This window comes from Anser cygnoides, chromosome Z (assembly GCF_040182565.1).
Source record: "Anser cygnoides isolate HZ-2024a breed goose chromosome Z, Taihu_goose_T2T_genome, whole genome shotgun sequence".
Lineage (NCBI taxonomy): Eukaryota > Metazoa > Chordata > Aves > Anseriformes > Anatidae > Anser > Anser cygnoides.
This window is the reverse complement of record NC_089912.1, coordinates 57,173,477-57,194,944: the sequence shown is the minus strand read 5'-3', so window position 1 is coordinate 57,194,944 and position 21,468 is coordinate 57,173,477.

Below are 21,468 nucleotides of genomic sequence, written 5' to 3'. Positions count from 1 at the left end.
ACTGTGATTAAAATTAAATGAACAATTTGAGATTGCGGTTGCTGCATACTTGTGATTGTAGGGATTTAAAATTGTTCAAGTAAATCCTATGTACATCCAAAATATATTTATGTTATGGGTCAGTGCAGTTAAAAATATGCTTAAACTTTATCCTAATTATACAATGAATTCCCAAGTCCCAAATATTAGAACTGACTTGCAATTAAAAATATTTTTTCTTCAGAGTTACATTTATTAATCTCATAATTGCCCAATACTCTCCTATCCTGGAAGATATTTAACCAAAATTTTGTTTACCACCAACATGAAAAAATGTCCAAAAATCATTCTTTTCAATTAAAATTATGAAAACTCTTTTTTACCTTCAAGTCTTGTACTGAATTTGGAATAAATGAAATTACAATATTCATGGTTATAACAGTATGTTTTGCTACTTTAGGAAAAAAAGAAAAAAAAAGGAAAAAAAAAAAAAGGAGAAAAAAAAAAGACAACTTCCTGAACTCATTGGAAGCCTGTAAATATTTATTCAGTAGAAAAGTTTAAGTTGAATTTTCTAAATCATCAGAAGAAAAAGAAATCAATGCACTTATCTTTTCAAGAAGGTGATATTCATAAACACAAACATCTGGCCTTTTGATTTTGAACACTAGTACATACTAGTACATATTCAGCTGTGGAAGCTTGTGGTGATAAGGGAGTTTAAACTATCATTGGGCTGTGTCCTAAGAAATGGGGGTCTGATATGCTTATACACAAAAAATTCTCACAACAAAGAAATTTGCCACATAACTACACTGAATGCACAAAGCTGGGCTTTTGAACAGCACACTAATTGCTATCTGCATATCCAGCTTCCTGACCTGTGTAACCACTTCCAGGACTCTTTTGTGTAAACAATGCGTACTTCATTTTGTATAAATATATATCCCCAAGTCCCATAGATCCCCATCTCCCCATATACCCATCTGTTATTTTAATTTATCTCTCATGGTTTTCTGCTATTAAGGAGTTAAGGTTTCCAACAGATGTACGGTTAGCATAGATAGTTCTGTGGCATTCAGTGTGGGGCCTGGTGCTTATGTTTGCACCTGGATTTTTTCCTGTGCAGTTCTCTGCACCCTCCATTTTATGTTATGTATAAGTTTTAAAGCCCAATGGCACACAAGCTTTCATTTTTTTTTGCCAAGCTTGGTTCATTCTTAGTAAATACTTACCTCCTGGGTCATTACTGGCTTGCCCAGTAAAGAGCAATAAAGTTGCAAAAGTTTGTGCACTTTGTGAATTATCATCACAGATATAATCTTAGGAACTTTAGGAAATCACAACTTTATTCTTCTCTGCAATCAAATGTGCCTTGAAGGGAGATTTATCCGGATGCTAATGATGTGCGTTATGAGAGAGACCAGAGAAAGCAAGTTGCTCTTTCGGTGAGACATTATCACTATTGCCATTCTGACACCTTTGATAAAAGCAGCAGCAGCATTACTGTAAAATCTTGTTTAAAATCATCAAACTTATATCAGCAGTTAGCAGGAGAGAGCCATAGACATTCATCTTGCAGGACCTTGCTGGCACTTCTGATTTCCTCTGAAAGGTTTTAATTGAGGTCATCAGGTGCCATGAAATTTAGCATAAATACTGTTTAGGAGAATTCAGCTCTGCTTAAGAATTACACAGTTAGCAGAATTGACTGAGGCCCTTTTGGCCCTGCCAGACCTTTGGTTCATTCAGGGGCTTAGCAAAGTTAGACACAATAATGTTGCTCTGTAATTGATGGCAAACTCTGCTTCATCCTAAATCAGCTCATCGGTTAAATGTGACTCCTATCATCTTGAGGTAGGAGTGCCTGGTTTGTAAGGCTCAAGTTTGCGAGTCTGACATTTCCCTCTTCTCTGCCACTATATCTGCAGCTTTAGATAAGCCCCTGAACCTCGTCCTGACCAAATTCCCCCAAGCCATTACACAGGAATAATCATGCTGCACTTGCTCATTGTTGTTTTTAGTGAATATCTGTTACTGCAATTATTTTCAGTATGTAGAACAGGTATGTAGTGACAGCAGACGGGAGGGATGGTGGGGACAGCATAGGGATGAGCACTGTTCCTAAGGGCTGTCAATTCTGGATTGTGAGAAATGGAGCAGTGTTCACTGTTTGAGAGACTTCCTAGTGAATAAAGGTTGTATGGGAGACAATTGAACTCGGAAGTACAGCCTTCAATGATTTTTCTTCCTAGGTGGTAGGAGAAGTGTTAGGTCTCTGATCATGACTACTGGAGGAATACCCTTGAACAGTCAGAGCTCCAGTAGTGAATGAACTCCCATCTTAGCAGAGTGTGAAACGTCCTGTAACTTTTCTGTGTTTTAAGTCAACTTTTGAAGCCTAAAAGCTGGTTGAGTTGTGACACAGAAGTAGAAGATATTTTAAGATAAAAAGCATATTTTTTTAAGGGAGTTTGTTTCTTCATCCTAAATTGGGGCCATCTTCACTGAAGTGAACATATTAATAAAATACTCCCCAAATCATAAACTCCTCCAAAGCGTCTTGCTAAGCCATATTATTCTAGCAGTCTAGCAGCAAGTCCTTGATACACTGAGTCATAAAACTGATTATGCCTGCAAATGATAGTGGGAGATACTCCTGTAATTCCCTGGGCTGGAAAGGGGAGGGATTCTCTCTAAAGCTAAGAAATGCTCATCTACAATAAAATATCTCATGCATCAAGGAAACCAGCCTTTATTCTTGTATGGGACATTGATAGGGACTAGCCTACAACCACGGAAATGTTACTTTTGGAGGAGTTTGGAGCATAAATTGAGAAACAAGAACTTCAACTCCGTTCTTAATAAACTTTCTGAGCTTCATCCTGATTTTCCAAAATTAACATCTGTTTGAGGGAAACTGAAAATGTAACCCAGCCTTGCAAATCTCAGAAGTCTGGCAATTCAGCTCATTTCATAGCAGAATTACAACAGACCATTAACTTCTCTAAACTGGTGGTCTGAAAACAGCAAAGAAAGATTGAAGCCACATTTTCTACAGCTCAGCTAAGTAGAAACATCACAAAAATCATAGTGGTTTTCACACCATACTAGCAATTTCAAAAGCCACAGAAAGGAGAAGAACGTTGAAGTATTACAACCATGCAGTTGATTTTATTTTAAAAATGCAGTTTTCTTTGAATTTCATTCCAGGTTAATATCAAGTTGTTTATATTTTGCCACTTTCTTGCCCCCTCTCTCATTGTTAGCAAAATCTTAAATCACGTGTTCCACATAAGTCATGTTAGAGCTGCTGCTTCATTGAGCAATGGCTGTCCATTCAGAGGAGGCACTGATGGTATATGGTAGGTATGTCTCCCTATATCCTAACCTATCTCCTGTCTTTCCACTTCTGAACACAAATTTTTTGCATGAACACAAGAATCATCTACTTCATCAGAAATCATTTTGTCAAAAATTAGGAAGGTCTGGGGAATTTGTTGCTTGCTGTGCATCCACAGTCAGATGGCTTGTGCTTGGTCGTGCTTGGCCCACCACGAACTGCATGGCTCTGATGCTTCCACCTCTACAGAAAACCTAATTCCTCTCTAGTCTTGGGTGATGAGCCTGATTCCCACTGTCCTTCAGCTGCTGGTGACCTGTCCAAGTTTATCCATCCTCAGACAGGTTTTAGCCTTTTGACAGGAAATATTACCATAAGGTTTGTTTTCTAAACACAGTTGTGGAATTTCATGAGGAATCCATCATCTGCTGCATTCCAATAAGCCTATCATAAGGAAATCTGATTTAACTTTTCCCTTTCTAAATTTTCTAAAAACAAGGATTCTAGTAAGTGGCAAGATCAGATTTTATTTTATGAAGGCTCGTAGTCCAATCTCACACACTTTATTTTATTTTATTTTATTTTATTTTATTTTATTTTATTTTATTTTATTTTATTTTATTTTATTTTATTTTATTTTATTTTATTTTATTTATTTTATTTTATTATTTTATTTTATTTTATTTTATTTTATTATTTTTGCCTTTTTGGAGGTATAAATATTTTCATCTTGTAAAGCAGTGCAGGCACTATCTGACGCACATTTTCTCTGTGGCTTAGTGATTTAAGGGTAGTTTGGTGAGCACTGTGTGAGAAAACAAGGTTGGAGATGTAGCCAAGATCTCTCCTTTCTTGTTCATACCCAATATAAGAGTATGCGAGCACTATGGCATGTCTCCTCTCTCTTCTGTGCACAGCTAATTTATGTCACAACCCAGTCCTTGGGGAATGATTCACCCAGGTGGATATGGAAGCACACGGAGGCTGTTAGAGAAACTCCCTCTCCTGCCATTACACTTTTCTGAGGACACTGGCCTAGCACAGTTCCCGTTCACACACAGACCACCCCGAGTGCACAAGTATCACTTTCTTTAATCTTAAATCCACTTTATATCTCAGTTTTCCCCAGATGAATTTCTTTGTGCCATAATTCATTATAACAGATGTTTTGAGAATGTCTTTCTTTGTAGCTGTATTTATATAGTTTTCATTGGAGAGCAAAATTTTTTTTTCATTCAGAATCAATCTCTTAAATTTCTTTAAAGTTTGAAAAAATTCTTCGTCTTTTTGAACTGTGAAAGAAGTTTTCTTTTATTTTTTCTCTGGAAAAAAAAAAAAAAAGAGATAAAGAAAAGTCCTGAGCCCCACGTTGAGCTTATGAGGACATCTGAAACAATACTCTTGTGACTTAACAGCTTTATTTTAAAGTTCCAATCTCAAGTTAATAATCAGAGAATGACAAATGTCTTTCATGACATTTTTTAAAATTTATTTCAGAATTTCTTTTCATATTAAATTGAAGTGAAATTAAAACCCAACATCTAATTTGTCTCACAACAGTATATCTCTTAATATTTCCATGTTGATTTACCCATCCTCCCTCATTATTTACACAGGAATATTTACTCACAGAAAATGTGGTTGATAACTTCTTCAAAACCCGCTTAGCTTCACGAAATTATTAAAATATTTGTAAAAGAAGTGTAAAAATGCACAGTCACAAACATCACTGAATACATAAGTATACGTATATATGTGTATCCTAGACACCTTTAGAAACGGGTACCTCTGACAGGGCTCAGTTTACCTTCATACTAGTGTTATCATACATACTTAACTAATTCAAAACTATCTTCCATACAGGCCTAGGCAAAGCTCTCTCAGCTCCTAGCAAATGGTCCCCCCAATTTCAGAAGACTGTGAATTTGGGGCAGGAGTGAGAGCTTTGCTGGTTTGGGTACTCCTGCTGCATGCCAGGTCTGGAAAAAGTCCTGTAAAGGCAGAGTTCTGGAGAGAGAACCCATCACTACAAGAGCTGTAAATGAAGTTTATTTGCCCACACCCAAGCACTCACAGAAGACTGCAGCCTTCTTCTGGAACAAATAACAAATCTATACAAAATTGCTGCCTATCAACAAGATGCCAATAAGTTGAACAGGAATGTAGCATTGCACATCAAAATAAAAATATATACAATTCAATATGCCGTATATCAGAAGAGATAATTAAACATACCCCCAAGGCAAGCAGAATTAGCAAAAAGACTGTTTGATACTATTCATAGCATTGCTTGGTGGGCCTAGTGAAATAACCATAAATCCTCTGTTTTTCTGGCAGGTAGAAATAAATCCAAAGTGATGCATCTGTTAGCCTCAAAATATGTCCAGTGGTATTCAGCAAAACTGTGAGATAATGACCTCAAATTCTATATTCACAGGGGAAATTCACTGTGCCCTGTGCTTAGTTTTCAATGCTTAGTTATGTAGGCTTCCTTGTGCTATGCACAGCTATTGTTAACCTGACATGATGAATTGCCTCTTCAGGTCTCAGCAAGGATAATTATTCTCCGAGCTACTCACACAACCGCCCTCATCGCACACAGGGAGAATGCCAAAGTCAGGAGAGCTTGACAAAAAAAGAGAAAGAAGGAAAAAAAAAAAAAACAAAAACCACGCTCCCGACTGCTTAGGCTCAACAGGTGACTGAAGTCAAACTGAGTAGATAAACCCTTCCTTAAAGAGGTGCAGACATGTTCCTGTTGGTAGGACACGAAACCTCCTGTGCAAGCAGAGATACATTTCCCTGCTGCCACAAATGCCACGTGTGTTGGGAAGTCAGACTTTTGCATCTCAGTGGGATCCATGATGGTTGCAATAAAAAAGATAAATTGCACTTGCTGGGCCTCTTGATTTCAAATGAAATCACTTCCTTTAGTCAAGCCAGCTAACAGGCAGTGCTAGTGTTCACAGCATGGAGGTGACAAACTCGGAGCCAGCCTAAGAGAAGGAGTGAAAAGGAGAAAAGCCAGCAGGGGCAGGGTGAGATAAAACCACTGTTATTGATTTTTCTTTCTTACTATTTTTTTTTATTATTATTATTTTTTATTATTATTTATTTTTTTGTGGAAACAGTTCAGGTGCTGTGATAGAATAGTAGAGTAAAACCAATACACAGATAGACAGACAGATATGTTAGAGTAGATTGAATTTTCACTTTTATTTTCCTTAAATGTATCAATAGCTTTAAGGGTTCAAAATATAGCTAAAATCTCTCCAGTTAAGCAGCTTCCGAATTTCGGAGGCCTGGTGTGTGCCAAATATCACTGTTCAACTCACTTCCATTAGCGTCTGTACAACAGTTCTCTGAGGACCTCTGACACTCGAGATGGCTCCATTTTCAAAATACCATTTTATCACTGTAAGAAAGCTCGTCCTGAGAACCAATATAAACATGATATGGATAAGAAAAAGTGTGGAAGTAATGATAGATTTTATCACCTTCATCAGGGGCAAAGAGGCGTAAGAAAGCTAAATGATTTTCCCAGCCTGAAAAAGAGTTGAGATCCAGACACAGCAACATCCTCCCTCTGAAGCACTAGGCTTCTTGCCATGCTTTAACTGGAAGGGATATGGATATGCACTAAGATGGATGGATACACTGGAGATTTGGAAGACACAAGTCAGCTCATGAAAGGATTAAGCTGCTTACTTTTGTTACTTTGCTCTAGCTGAGGCAGAGTTGGCTGTCTGGAACCTTTGAGATTCGGTAGCTAAGAGGGTAATAAACCTGATCCTTTTTAGGGGTTAATTGAAGAAACAGGATCAGTCAACAGGAATTTATCAGCTGAAATCTTACTTTGCAGAGTAAATGATCTGCAGACAGATTTCTTTAGAAACCTACATGAATCTCTGATCTTCAAAACATTTTAAGAAAAAAAGAAAGAAAAAAAAAGCTACGCTTGTCCTTTCTCACCCCTTCACTCATAGCCTCCTCACATGCATTTTTGCAAGAGTCCTTTGTGTTTTCCTTCATTTGCTTCAATTTTTGAGGACTCCGTGTTTCCAGTACTAGTACAGCAGCAGCACGATTTCTTGGAATAAATACAATGCAAGCTGTTGCTGTGCTTTTTTTTCTGCATGCAATATGAAGCTGAAACATATGCAACACATCTAAAATGGCTAATTCTTTGTCAGGAGCTGCAGAAGATAATGATGCAAAAGAAATAGTGGGTCAGTGCTCTGGCCTACATGTTTATGCTACCAAAAAAATTCATAGCGACAATTTTAACAGAGCCAGGTCTCCAATAAGTGCCTTTTAAAGTGCATAAGTGTGTCAGGATTAACTACTTATACATTACACATGCAGATAGGCTACAAAATATATAGAGAACAGAGTAAGCACCATGGAATATTCACAAAATACTTAAGGTGATATTAATACTTTACAGACTTGTGATCTTCAGAGGTTTTTCTTGTAACAGAAACATATTCACGGTGTTTTTGGTTTTTTTTTTTTTTTGTTTGTTTGTTTTTTTCATGTTCCAGAGCCATCCAGAGTTTATCTTGTCTATGGGAGATCAGGCTGTTCAGAGGGCTATTCATCTAAAGCTCAATTTGATCCCCTTTCCCTACTTTACTCCCATCACCTCTCTTATTCTCCTTTTGCATCCACTACAAAAAATATTTTTGTCATAGGACACAAGGAAAATGTGATGATAAGCAGTCGATTACTGACATCTCTCTAGCAATAATGCTTTTAGTGTGAAGTATTTATTAGAAGGAAATGAAAGATCCAGCCTTTTTGAGGAACGGTAGCCAGCTTTCAAGATTAACTGACAAGAAAATATATTGTGTACTACTAATGGGAGATGTGTCCCATACTGCTGCTATTGAAGCTGCCACACAAAATAATGAAATATTCTACAAAACGTGCCTACAAGGTAATTTATACAGAACCAACACTTGTCATACTGTTGGTAGTGAGTGACCTATGATGCTCTGTTGTGCTCCACAACCTCATTAGTTACAGTGGAGGTGGGGAGCTTTATGGACGGGTGTCCTGGGACACCGTGATGGAGAGGAAAGGGATCATAGAGCCAGACCCTGGCTGACTGCTGTCGGAGACTATTACAGGGCACATTTTTAAAGTTCCAGTAAAAGTTCCTATAGAGAATTGTCATAGTTAACACACAACCCTGCTTTCAAACACTGCCCCCAGCCAGGACGCTGAGGGAAACGACCCGTGTCTGATCTCGCAAGCTGATCAGCTCCCTGTGTACAGTGCTAGGGAAGAACAAAAACAACTATGCGTTGCTATGGGATTTGATGGTGTATCTCTTTCTTGCCTCTTCCAGCTGGGAATGGTTAGGGTTCCCTAACCTATGCCCCTCTTTCAATCTTATTTCAATGTCAACACTAGCCTAAAAATGAGTTGCTCCACCAAAACATATGAAAATTGCTGCCTCTTTTTCCCACTCCTTTCTTTTCCCTCTCTCTTATACTGAATGGTAAAAATAGGTTGTTATAAGCTGAAGACAGTGTTGGGGACACTAGCTGCACGAAAGGCACCGTGTCACTTCATATGGGACCAGGTATAGCATGGGTCATAACTGATAAGAAGGAAGAAGGGAAGTTCTTTTCCTCCATGCTTTTTTTCCAAGTTTTCCAAGTGTTTTTTTTTTCCTCTTTGTTTTGTTTTGTTCTGTTTTGTTTTCCCTCCAAGCTTTTTTACAAGTTTTTTTTTTTTTTTTCTTCTGTGAGTCAGAAACTAAGCACCAAACCGTAGATTTCTAAAAGTAATTTTAACTTTTTAAATTACTTGCTCTTTAGTTCTTTCCAGACCTTGTTCTCACCACCTGAAAAATCATGCTGGTTACATACTGTTGCTGTTTAACCTCATTAGGGAACTGAGCACCACACAGCCACTCACTCAGTCCCCAAACTCCCCCGAAGTGGGATGGGGGAGAGAATTGGGAAGGTAAAAGTGAGAAAACTCATGAGTTGAGATAAAAACAGTTTACCAGGTAAAGCAAAAGACATGCATACAAACAAAGCAAAGCAAGGAATTCATTTGCTGCTTCCCGTCGGCAGGCAGGAGATCAGCCACTCCCAGGAAAGCAGGGCTCATCACATGTAATGGTTTCTTGGGAAGACAAATGCCATCTCTCCAAACGTCCGCCCCTTCTCCTTTCCCCCAGCTATCATTGATGAGCATTGTGCCACATGGCATGGGACATCCCTTTGGCCAGCCTGAGCCAGCTGTCCTGGTTCTGTCCCCTCCCAGCTCCTGGTGCATCCCCAGCTCCTCACTGGCAGGGCAGCATGGGAAACTGAACAGTCCTTGGCTCTGGGTGAGCACTGTTCTGCAACAACTGAAACATCGGAGTGCTATCACCACTATTTTCATCTAAAATCCAACACACAGCATCATGTGCATCTATGTGAACAAAGCTAACTATATACCAGCCGAATCCAGGACACATACCTGTGTACAGTGGCTTAAGACTGAGGACATGGAAAGCTAGATACTATACAGAAATTCTGCCAGGTAGAAAGCTTTGATGATGTGGAATTAAAGTCAAATCCAAATCATAGAAATCACCTTTAAGTTGTCATTAGATAAGTATAGGATTAAATTTAGAGATCATGGAAACATTCCAGAGAACATACTTGACTGAACAATTGCCATAAATGAAACCCTCCCTCTCGTCTGTTAGCACTTTGGCAAACAACTTGAAAAAAGAAAATGCAGTACTGATCAAAGTACATGTGTAACTAATTACCTGATTTTCCATCCTTTCTCCCTTCTGTGTAGGCATTAATGATGAGCATGAAATACAGGAATGAAAGGAGATCAAAAGAACATTACCTGAATGTGCACGATTTTCTTATAACACCCCCCTCCCCCCACCCTTTCCTCCCAAGACTCATTTTTATTTTGCCTTTGGTTTGACAGGACTGCATTGCACATATTGAGGATACGACCAATTATTATTTCAGTGTGTCACATTTGCCTGATTTTATCCACCCAAGCTTGCAAAATTTGACCACAAACTCCAAATTTGATTCAAAATCAGGGCTAAGTTTTGTGTTATAATGAAAATCAAGACTTGTATATCAGTGTGAATCTAGCAGCTTAGTGAGCTTATGAGATATTGGAATTACTCGCTCATTCTGTATCTTTTTTTTTTTTGTTTTTTTCCCCTTCTTACAAGCAGAACTCTCATGAGAATATCTATGTTTATGACAATGCCTCTATCTTTTCCTGGAACACTGTGAAATAGTCGATTTTCATGTGGGATTTCAACAGTTTACAAACTGCAATCAACAACAGTCTACTTTCGCACCAAAAGCCCATGTAAAACACAAAACAGGAAAAATCATTAAGTGCACGTTCCTTAACTTTATGGTAGAAATCATATAAAATATGTTGACCAACATCAGAATGTGCTCACTATATTTTGTCGCTATTTTTCCCCTCTCTGTGCCATCAAGACAAATCAGAGGGTCTTTCAGACAACATGTTCTATGCAGATCATGAGCTGAGGACCATTCATCTAGACATTCAACACATGAAAACATTCTCCAAGAGACGGATCTGCATGCTCTAAACACAAACTGAATCTTAATTGCCTTATATGACCCTCAACATTACACAATACATGCATAGTTATTTTTCAACACTGTGCCTGAGTATACAAGGTGAACAGTGTGAGAAATTCTGTCTTCACCACAAAGAGAAAGATTAGAAAAGGGACCCAGAATATGCAATGGCAGTGTTTTATGGTACAGAAAACAAGGTAATGTATGATGGATTACAGAAACAAGAAAGCAAAAAACAAACAAACAAACAAACAATCAAACAAACAAAAACCACTTTGCACCTATGAAAAGAATTTGGTAGATTTCCTTATCAACTCCCTGCAACCATTATTATCTTTCTGCACAATAGAATAAAAGAAAATGATGCTGTTTATTTTAGATCAAAATGTGAACGAAGAATGGATACAGGCTATCACACTGACTAACCTGTTAGTGGTAGGATCAACAGTGGGAAGTTATGACATATGACTTAAAAATTTCTTTTAGCTTGCTTCTGCATAATGTACAGAACACTGAAGTACAAGAACTGCAATTCATCAGATATCTATTATATTCCAGGTGAAATTCTAACCCAAATATAGTTGTTTGCTCAGTTAGTGTTACTACAATAGACTGAGAAGATGACATAAATTTTGTAAGAGCAGTGAGAAGGGTCTGCAATATTAGTTGGGTTTCTGTACTCCCAAGAAGTAAAAAACAAACAGAAAATAAATAAATAAGTAAATAAGTAAATAAATTAATTAATTAAAGGAAAATACGGAACACTGAAGCAAACAAAAATGTCTGAGAAAATCTTGATAGGAGACTGACAAGGAAGGAAAGGAGTGGACTTTTCATATTCAAGATATGAAAAGGAAATTGTTTTTATTTCTTGACCTGCCCTGTGAGAAATTTAAAATGGTCAAAGACAAACAAAGCTGGCAATTAAAAACATAAAAACATATAATAAGAATAACAATAAAAAAACATAATTTGATTAACCACTGTGGAAATATGATGATACACAACTCACTTCAACAGAACCTAAATGAAAATTCTTTCATAGACTTCAATGTTGTTCAAACCTCTGAAAATATTTACTGTGGAGATATTTTCAAGAGTCATCCATGTATGAACACTAAATAGACTTCTTAGATGTCTTATGTTCTCTCCAGGGATTGATAGGCATAGATGTCTTAAATATTTTAGGCTTTTCTGTCTTAGATATGTGTCAATGTCTTATGACAGTGTACTCTAAGGAAACCAAGAACACCTTTTACCATATTTTCATTCCATAGTATAAGTTACACTTTTTTCAGTCCATATAGTCTAATGGTATGTTTACCAAAACTCTTTTAATGCTGATACTGTTTTGTGAATTTACCTTTTACAAGTACAAACTTGTGCTTGTTTCTGCAGAGTGCCTTTTTGTTTCCATTAATTTTAGCACTATTGCTCTAATACATTTTTTTTAGCCACTGAGCTTCCTTTAAACAGAACACCTTGGTTGGGTTGCTGCTATTAACTAAGAATAACTGTCAATGAAATTACATCCTGAAGTCCTCTTTCATTAGTTTCTTTTGAACTTATGAATGCTTTCCCAGGGATTTGATTGCTTTTAGACTGGCACTTCCTAAAAAGGCTTTGGATGTAAACTTTCATGCCACTGTTACTATGACAATAGTGTAATGCAGCAGCAGCATTAATTGGAATTTTGATTATTTCTCTGACTCAGAAGACTCTATGTTTTTATAACTGGTTCAGCTGTGCTTCAGATCAATGCAGCAAGGCAAAGCTGAAATCTTTTATTTCCAGTAAATTTTGAATTAACAGAGCAGCTGAAGAGGAAGAAATTGAAGATGGAAGTGGCATCATAGCATCAACACATCCAATTTTCCTCACTATTGTTTATGTGATTCATGGCAATTAGTCCTTTTATAAAAATATGCAATTTTTCTCCTCTACTAGGAAATTCTTACATAGCTTTCCATATTCTTCTACCTAAATCAAATTTATTTTGGATGGGAAAAAGTGTAAAAATGACTAAATGTGAATTCCTTATAGGAAAGTATAATTAATTTTTGCTTGTTCTGGAATGGGCTGTTGGAACTTTGCAAAAGCACCAGTTACCATCTTTGCCAGCTATTAACAATACCCATTCTTCAGAATGTGAAAGTGCAGGATATAAGACGGCAAATCATAAAAGTCTGATGAGAAATATTTAACACTGCCTGTTCCAGTTTTATATCAGATCCCTAAATGGATATTGACAAAAGACAGAAATGAAAAGTACAATGCAACTGTTGAAGAATCTCTGAGCAAAATTCTTAACTTTTGGAGATTTTCCTTATGTGATGAAGGGAACATGTTGTCAGGAGAAAAACACATGTATTTATGTCATGGTGTAGCCATAAAATGTACAAATCTTCACAGATATCCACACAGGTTGATGAACCTGTTCATCCTGTTCCCATGTATACAAATCTTGGAGTCAATCTATTTGTAATATTAGAATAAAATGCTAGTCTATGGAAGTTTCTTTTCAGAAGCATAAAAGCAATCATTTAAATTCTTCATCTGCAAAAGCTATAGTCACTATTCTGTTTTTGACTTATAATGAAAAGCTCTTCGCACTCTAGTCCACAGAACTCGCTGATGTCAATGGAACCAGTACAACTAGCCACAATATACATGCACGGTGTTATAAAGTCTTCTGCTTTCTAGGCAAAATCCAGACAGATTGGGTTTTTGTTTTCAGATTTTTTGTTTGTTTGTTTTGTATTGCAGAACACATTCCCATATTATTACAGGCATGTAGGGATGCATAGCTTCAGAAAATCAATGGGAACTGTCTTGAGCAGGTTGATCAATGACTACTTCCTCCCATTTCAGCCTGGACATTCGTCTCCCGTTGTTCTGCAGACAGTTTACAGATTAATAATGAAGCATAAAACCAAGTTAGTGGTAACATATGAGCAGAGGAGATGCAAAGCTGAACATCTCACACTAAGGGCACTCTACACTAGCAATCTGTCAGACTGGTCCACTCTGCAACATTTTTACAGTTTCTTGTGCCTCCACCCAAACACCCATAAATAAGGAAATACAGCTGCATTTTAGGAATCCCTCTGTTCTACTTATTAAAATGAAACCACTGGCCTTTTAAAGTTCAAGTCGAATTGGCCAGACTCTCCCATCAGTCATGCAAAGTAAATCAGAAGTCAGTATATTGAATAAAGAATCTGTGATGATTTACATCAACTATTAAAAGTAATTATTCTATGTCAAATCTAAGGGAGCTTTTATTTCTCTCTCTCTCTTTTTTTTTCTTCTTTTTTCTTTTTTTTTTTTTTCTTATTGTATTATGCGGCTTTTTTTCCAAGGTACTGGAACAACAATACTACTGGAAAGAAAGTGGATTACCCAGAGTAGTAGTGTGAATGGGTTCTGCTGGGATCACCTCTACCAGCTGCATGAATCTATTATGTCTTCAGCTGAAGTAGACCTTAAATAGACTTTAAAATTTATCCTGACAAGGCTCAGACCATTTTGGCTAGATGGAAATCTTTCTAACTTTACTCATTGATCATGAATAATTTCAATGTTTTTTTCTTTCTCACTTTTGTCTTTAAAAGAATGTCTAGGAACTATAGAAGTAGGTTTTTTTTTTCTTTTTTTTTTTCTTTTTTCTTCTTAATGTAAAGATTAAGAGAAGCTACCAATCTCTGACTCCTTAACTCTGATGTTATTTCTTGTGTTCACACATCAGCTGTTCATTTTGGCTATCACCTTTACAAGTTTTTCAAGCAAGGCCACATGCATCAAGCCTTTCTCTAAAGCAGCTGACATCACTGCACAGCAGATGCTAATGAAGACAAGAATAAAACATCTAAAATTCAACACTTTATCTCCAATATAAAAATTAGAAATAGGAAAACAGAAAAGGTTGCTAACAAAAATAACAACAATTTATTTTGAACAGAAGTGATTTCATTCTTTTTCAAATACAAAATTTATATGAAAAATCAGGGTTGAAATCAGTGAAAAAGAGCGAAACATTTTGGTGACACAATAAATGAAATAATACTGGGAGGTGGCCACTCTCTGCATATTCCTTCATCTGCTAAGACTACATTTTTGCTGAACGTGAAATGATTGCCACAGTATGGATATTCCAGATTATAGGGTAAAAATAGCAGGCATACCTTTCCAGTTATCTCTAAATCAACCAATTATTCTAACTCAGTTATAAATATTTTACTCTAATTTCCCTGGGGTTGCCTAAAGATTTCCTGGAAAGCTATTGCTTTGGACAAGTAAGGGGGGACAAAAAAAGAAGACTGACATTTTCTTTTAAAAAACATTCACATCTGCTCAAATGAATTTGCCTTGCATTTTCATCTTCCTGGCAAAGCTAATAAACTGCAGTTAGAAATCATAAGTGAATCAGACTCTATTAAACATATGCAAACAGCCAGGAAAAAAACAAGCATTAAGAATTCTTGTGACATTTTTCTTACACAGTGCTGTGGAAGTAGCCAGAAAGAGCAGGCTTACAGCAACCCACACGCTACAGCCCAGCAAAGAAACTTAATCCACTCAAACCAGTGAATTGACACCTCTTTAAAAGACTGAAATGCAAATTGTGATTATTTAGGGGATTACATACGGATTTGCATTTAGTGTTTGTGTTTGCCTTCCTATTTTGGTAGTAAAAGGTGGATGTTATTAGTGAAATTAGTAGTCAAATAAGGAGATCATCTTAATAATTGCAAAGAAGCTTTTTGACAAGATTAGTTGCCATGCATGACCTGTGCAGAAGATTCACCATCCTTTCCACTCATTGTGTTCACTGGTCCTTTAGCTTCTTGGCCCAAGCCTTCTGCATTCAGTAACTGCTGCTCAGCTCAACATCTTAGCTTTCTTGATAGATCAAATGCTGGTAAACTCTGTGATTGTCTCCCATATAAAGTGACTTTTTTCCCCCAAAGGTTTAGTAACCATTGCCAAATATAGATTAAAATGAACTGATCAGGTTTTCAGAAAATGTAAGAAAGGAAAAATAAGTGGAAATATGATAACGGTTTTCATTTCTGTACTACTCCTGCAGCTTCTACTGATGGGATGAACTGATTCTTTGGTTTGGTGGTATGAACCTTTTAGCCATATCCCCTCCTTATTTGATTTGAACCAGAAAGCCAGGAAAAAGGCAACTTCTGTGTAGCTGTTTAACTACACAGGCTTTTCCATATAGATGTAACAATATAACCATGAAGAACATGGCTGGGAATGGATTGTAAGATTGAAAGACTCCGTTCAGAGCTAAGTCCCAACAACACGCTGGTCAAGCCACGCTTCACAGCACTTCATCCAGGTTTGGAGAGCTCTTGAATACTGAAATACTAAGACATCATTTTTGTTCTCACTTAACAACAAAATTTAAGCAACTGTTTTCACTTGTAACTGAAAACAAACAGCTATCAGCTTAAAAACACTGAAACAGTGACATATAAATCATATAATGAAAATAGTCTTTGCTTACTGGCTTAGGTTTTTTTTTTTTTTTTTTTTAAATAATAATAATTAGACACAGTCACAGAGCTGTTGAGAAGTTCTAAAGCAGAGCTTACCAAAGCTTGTCCAAATATGGTTTCTTCAAACTGTACATTAAAGCAGCTAAGTCTACTATCAACAACATATACAAGTGGTCAACAACATTGCTGGCTTATTAGCAAGGAAGGTGTCTCCACATCCACTCACATATTTCCCTAGTAATTTCCCTAGTTCTTTTTCTTTGATTTGGACAGTGGAGTTGGAAAGCTAAACAGAAATAAACGTATATTCTATTCCTATCAGAGAGTGCCTTAAATGGCATTTTCTATACTACTTTGGCTTTTCTTGTCAGAGATGTGTTCCTACTTCAAGGTGGAAAAAAAAAATAAAAAAAAATTAAAAGTGATGTTTTTACAGTCGTTATACAAAGCAATGTGAATGTGTCAAAACCTCAACAGAATTTGCTTTCTGTCTTGGGTGAAAACGGAATGAAAGATACTATGTTTAGAGATGTTCTGCATCCCTGAGCCTTAATAATTTTGTAAAGTATCACAGAACAGAATTATAGTGAGTATGTTTTTTGTTCGCTTTTTTATTCTTCCCTGTCACTTGGACTTTCAGATAAAAGAAACAAAAAAAAATCCTTGCAATTTTGTCCTCTGGTTTCACTGAATTCAACCCAAATGTAGTCTCTCACAGCCATGGCTGTGAAACCCCCCACAACCTACCCCCAAGTAAATCCCACCATAATATAATATATTAACCTTTTGCTATTTTGCTCATAGGTATCCTCAGTAACATTACATTTAGCACTTATGAGACACACTTCAAAGAGAATAATGGAGTGTGCAGGAAATAGCTAGCTTGTGAGCCTAACTTCAGCTAACTGAGCTGTATAAAATATGAGAATTACCAATAAGAGAACATGATACAAAACATCTAGAAATATATTAAGGGACAACCAAAATGGATTCATAAAAAAGGGATCATAGCTGAGAACAGTACCAGAAATGCTCAATATGTTCATTTTCAAATTGTTACAAGAGAGAAACCACTGATGAAAGTCACCCAAATTTCACAAAAACACACACTAAAAGATTTATACATTGAAGAACCAAAATATAAATGGATACATTTAGTAAATGAAATAAAGAATACATAAGCTGGGGACAATTAAAAAAAATGTATAAATAAAATGTACAAGAAACTTTTGAGTTTAGACTTATACACTTTGTTCTTCAAGGCTGTTTTTCAGGATCAGGGGTTCCTAAACTTTTTAGTGTTACAAGGCTGTCTGTAACACAACCAGACATCATTAAGTGTTTAAAGATTTATTTTATATACCTGATATGTATATATCTATGCAAAATGTACCTGTTATAAATGCTAAGAAAATTAGAGTTCATGTTGCAAACAGCTGAAGACTTTGGCTATAAAAATCAGAATTAGCTACATAAGCTGCACTAACAGGTTTACTCTTCTGCCAGCTGGTCCATTCTTAGTGCCTTACTTACTCATCAGTGTATTGGATATGTAAGTTAAATACCTGGAGTGCCAATACAATGTCAGGAGGAGCTTCTGTGTGGCTACTGAATCCTGACTCCAGTATTCACTATCTGTTAGTACTGGCCTCCGTGGATATCTCATTTATTTAAAAAAAAAAAAAAAAAAAAAAAAAAAAAGCTTAAATGTACTGTTCCTCTTCCTTTAAATTTAATGAATGGAAAAGAAAATGAGATTTATCATTCCCTTCCCCTTTATTTTTGATTTATTAGTATTTTAAAGGATAAATTATTAGCTAAATAGTTCTGAGAGACTCTGACTTCTCCAGACTGTAACCTCTTTTATCTATCTATCTATTTATTTATTTATTTAGGAGTTATTTGTTTTGATGAATTAGCACAAGTTGAAATGTAAATCATTTTACAGGTTATGATGGGGTAGGAAAATCTTTCCATGCTGCTCCCTGAAAACTCAAATAAAGAGTAGAGACTATTCGTAAGATATTCCTGGCTTTCTTCTTATCTATTACCGTGGTTTACAGTGTATTATGCTATAGATTATTGCAACTATTTACTAAGGCAGATAACACCTTTGACTGTAATAGCACCTGACTTACAGTACATCACATGAATTGGTCTGTATTATCTGATGCTTTATATTTATGGAGGGTGTAAAACAGAAGAGATGTCTAACTCCATGATTTTTTAATTATTTATTTTTATTTATTTTTTGGTATATAATACTACATCCACATTTTTTTGCTTGTGGCTTCTTGATGGCAAAAACATATGCCTTCATCAAAATATAAACAAGAATCTCAACACTGAAAAAGTGTTACATTATTCAAAGTGTGTTTGGAAGATCTTACAAGTGGCTACTCTGACACTTTTTCTTGGCTTATTATTAATGAGAATGTAGCTGACTTTGGTTTACAGAGTTCCTCAATTCAATGTAATTTATCAGGAGACCCAATCAACTTGGTTCTGTACTTGATTACCTGTCTGAAAATGCTAGCTTAAATCTAACCTGGTTTAAATAACACTAAATCAATGGAGGATCAATGCTGAATATAGCACCTCCTCCTGGAGAGACTTTGATCGATGGAGAATTTGGTGGGTTTTATCTGATTGCGACTTGAGCTGAGACTAGACAATTACATGAAAATAACTACTTGGAAGTTAATGAATTTTCCTTTTCCTTTATTTCTTTGTGCTCTGACTATAGTACAAGGTATCTGTGACAAATGCCATATGATATATGTTACAAAACACACAAAATATATAGTCTTTGATTGTTTCCATAGGCTGCAACATATTTCTTTTCCCGGCCATACATCAATATATCTGTGTGTCTGGAGGGATGGGAGAAGCTGGGAATGTTAACAATATCCCTTTCACTGTTTCTTTTTTTGTTTGTTTGTTTGTTTTTGACTAGGGAATCTCTGTCAGCTATATAATTACCTTGCTGAGGCGATCGGCTCTGGGGCAGACACGTTCTGCAGCGCAGCGGGGGATCGGGATAGGCAGAGCTTTTTTCGGGAATCGAGGCCATTCGGGGGAGCCGCCAGGACCCAGCAGCCCTCGCGAGGGAGGCTGACGAGGCGCAGGCGAAGCCAGCAGCGCCCCCTCCCCGGCCGTTCAAAAGCAGCCCCTAGGGAGCGCAGCGAACAGGGCGGGGTGCATCAGAAGGGCGGGGCGCGGCAGTTTGCGCAGGCAGGGCGAGCAGTGAGGGCAGAGCATTCTCCCCCACCCATACGAACACTGGCTGAACAGAGAGTTGTGGCTCAAGCTTAGGAGAAAAAGGAGGGTTTATAATCTTTGGAGAAGAGGGCGGGCCACTCAGGAGGCCTATAATGATGTTGCGAGGCTGTGCAGGGACAAAATTAGAAAGGCCAAAGCTTGTCTGAAGCTCAATCTGACTACTGCTGTTAAAGATAGCAAAAAGTGTTTTTACAAATACATCAGCACAAAAAAGAGGACTAAGGAGAATCTCCATCCTTTACTGGATGCGGTGGGAAACTTAGTTACAAAAGATGAGGAAAAGGCTGAGGTGCTTAATGCCTTCTTTGCCTCAGTCTTTAGTGGCAAAACCAGTTGTTCTCTGGATACCCATTACCCTGAGCTGGTGGAAGGGGATGGAGAGCAAGATGTGTCCCTCACAATCCACGAGGAAGTGGTTGGCGACCTGCTACAGCACTTGGATGTATGCAAGTCGATGGGGCTGGATGGGATCCACCCGAGGGTACTGAGAGAACTGGTGGAAGAGCTGGCCAAGCCGCTTTCCATCCTTTATCAGCAGCCCTGGCTATCGGGGGATGTCCCAGTCGACTGGCGGCTAGCAAATGTGATGCCCATCTACAAGAAGGCCCGGAAGGTAGACCCGGGGAACTATAGGCCTGTTAGTTTGACATCAGTGCCAGGGAAGCTCATGGAGCAGACTATCTTGAGTGTCATCACGAGGCACTTGCAGGACAACCAGGTGATCAGGCCCAGTCAGCATGGGTTTATGAAAGGCAGGTCCTGCTTGACGAACCTGATCTCCTTCTATGACAAAGTGACACGCTGGGTGGACGAGGGAAAGGCTGTGGATGTGGTCTACCTTGACTTCAGTAAGGCTTTTGACACCATTTCCCACAACATTCTCCTCAAGAAACTGGCTGCTCGTGGCTTGGACTGGCGTACGCTTCGTTGGGTTAGAAACTGGCTGGATAGCCGGGCCCAAAGAGTTGTGGTGAATAGAGTTAAATCCAGTTGGAGGCCGGTCACTAGTGGAGTCCCCCACGGCTCAGTACTAGGGCCAGTCCTCTTTAATATCTTTATCGATGATCTGGATGAAGGGATCGAGTGCAACCTTAGTAAGTTTGCAGATGACACCAAGTTAGGTGCATGTGTCAATCTGCTTGAGGGTAGGAAGGCTCTACAGGAGGATCTGGATAGGCTGGACCGATGGGCTGAGGTCAACTGTATGAAGTTCAACAAGGCCAAGTGCTGGGTCCTGCACCTGGGGCACAGCAACCCCAAGCAGAGCTACAGGCTGGGAGAAGAGTGGCTGGAAAGCTGCCTGGCAGAGAAGGACCTGGGAGTACTGGTTGGTAGTTGGCTGAATATGAGCCAGCAGTGTGCTCAGGTGGCCAAGAAGGCCAACAGCATCCTGTCTTGTATAAGAGACAGTATGGACAGCAGATCTAAGGAAGTGATTGTCCCCCTGTACTCGTCTCTGGTGAGGCCGCACCTCGAGTACTGTGTTCAGTTCTGGGCCCCTCACTACAAAAAGGACATGGAGGTGCTCGAGAGAGTCCAGAGAAGGGCAACGAAGCTGGTGAGGGGTCTGGAGAACAAGTCTTACGAGGAGCAGCTGAGGGAGCTGGGATTGTTCACCCTGGAGAAGAGGAGGCTCAGGGGCGACCTTATCGCTCTCTATAAGTAGCCAAAAGGAGGCGGTAGCAAGGTTTGGGTTGGTCTATTCTCCCACATGCCTGGTGACAGGACGAGGGGAATGGGCTAAAGTTGT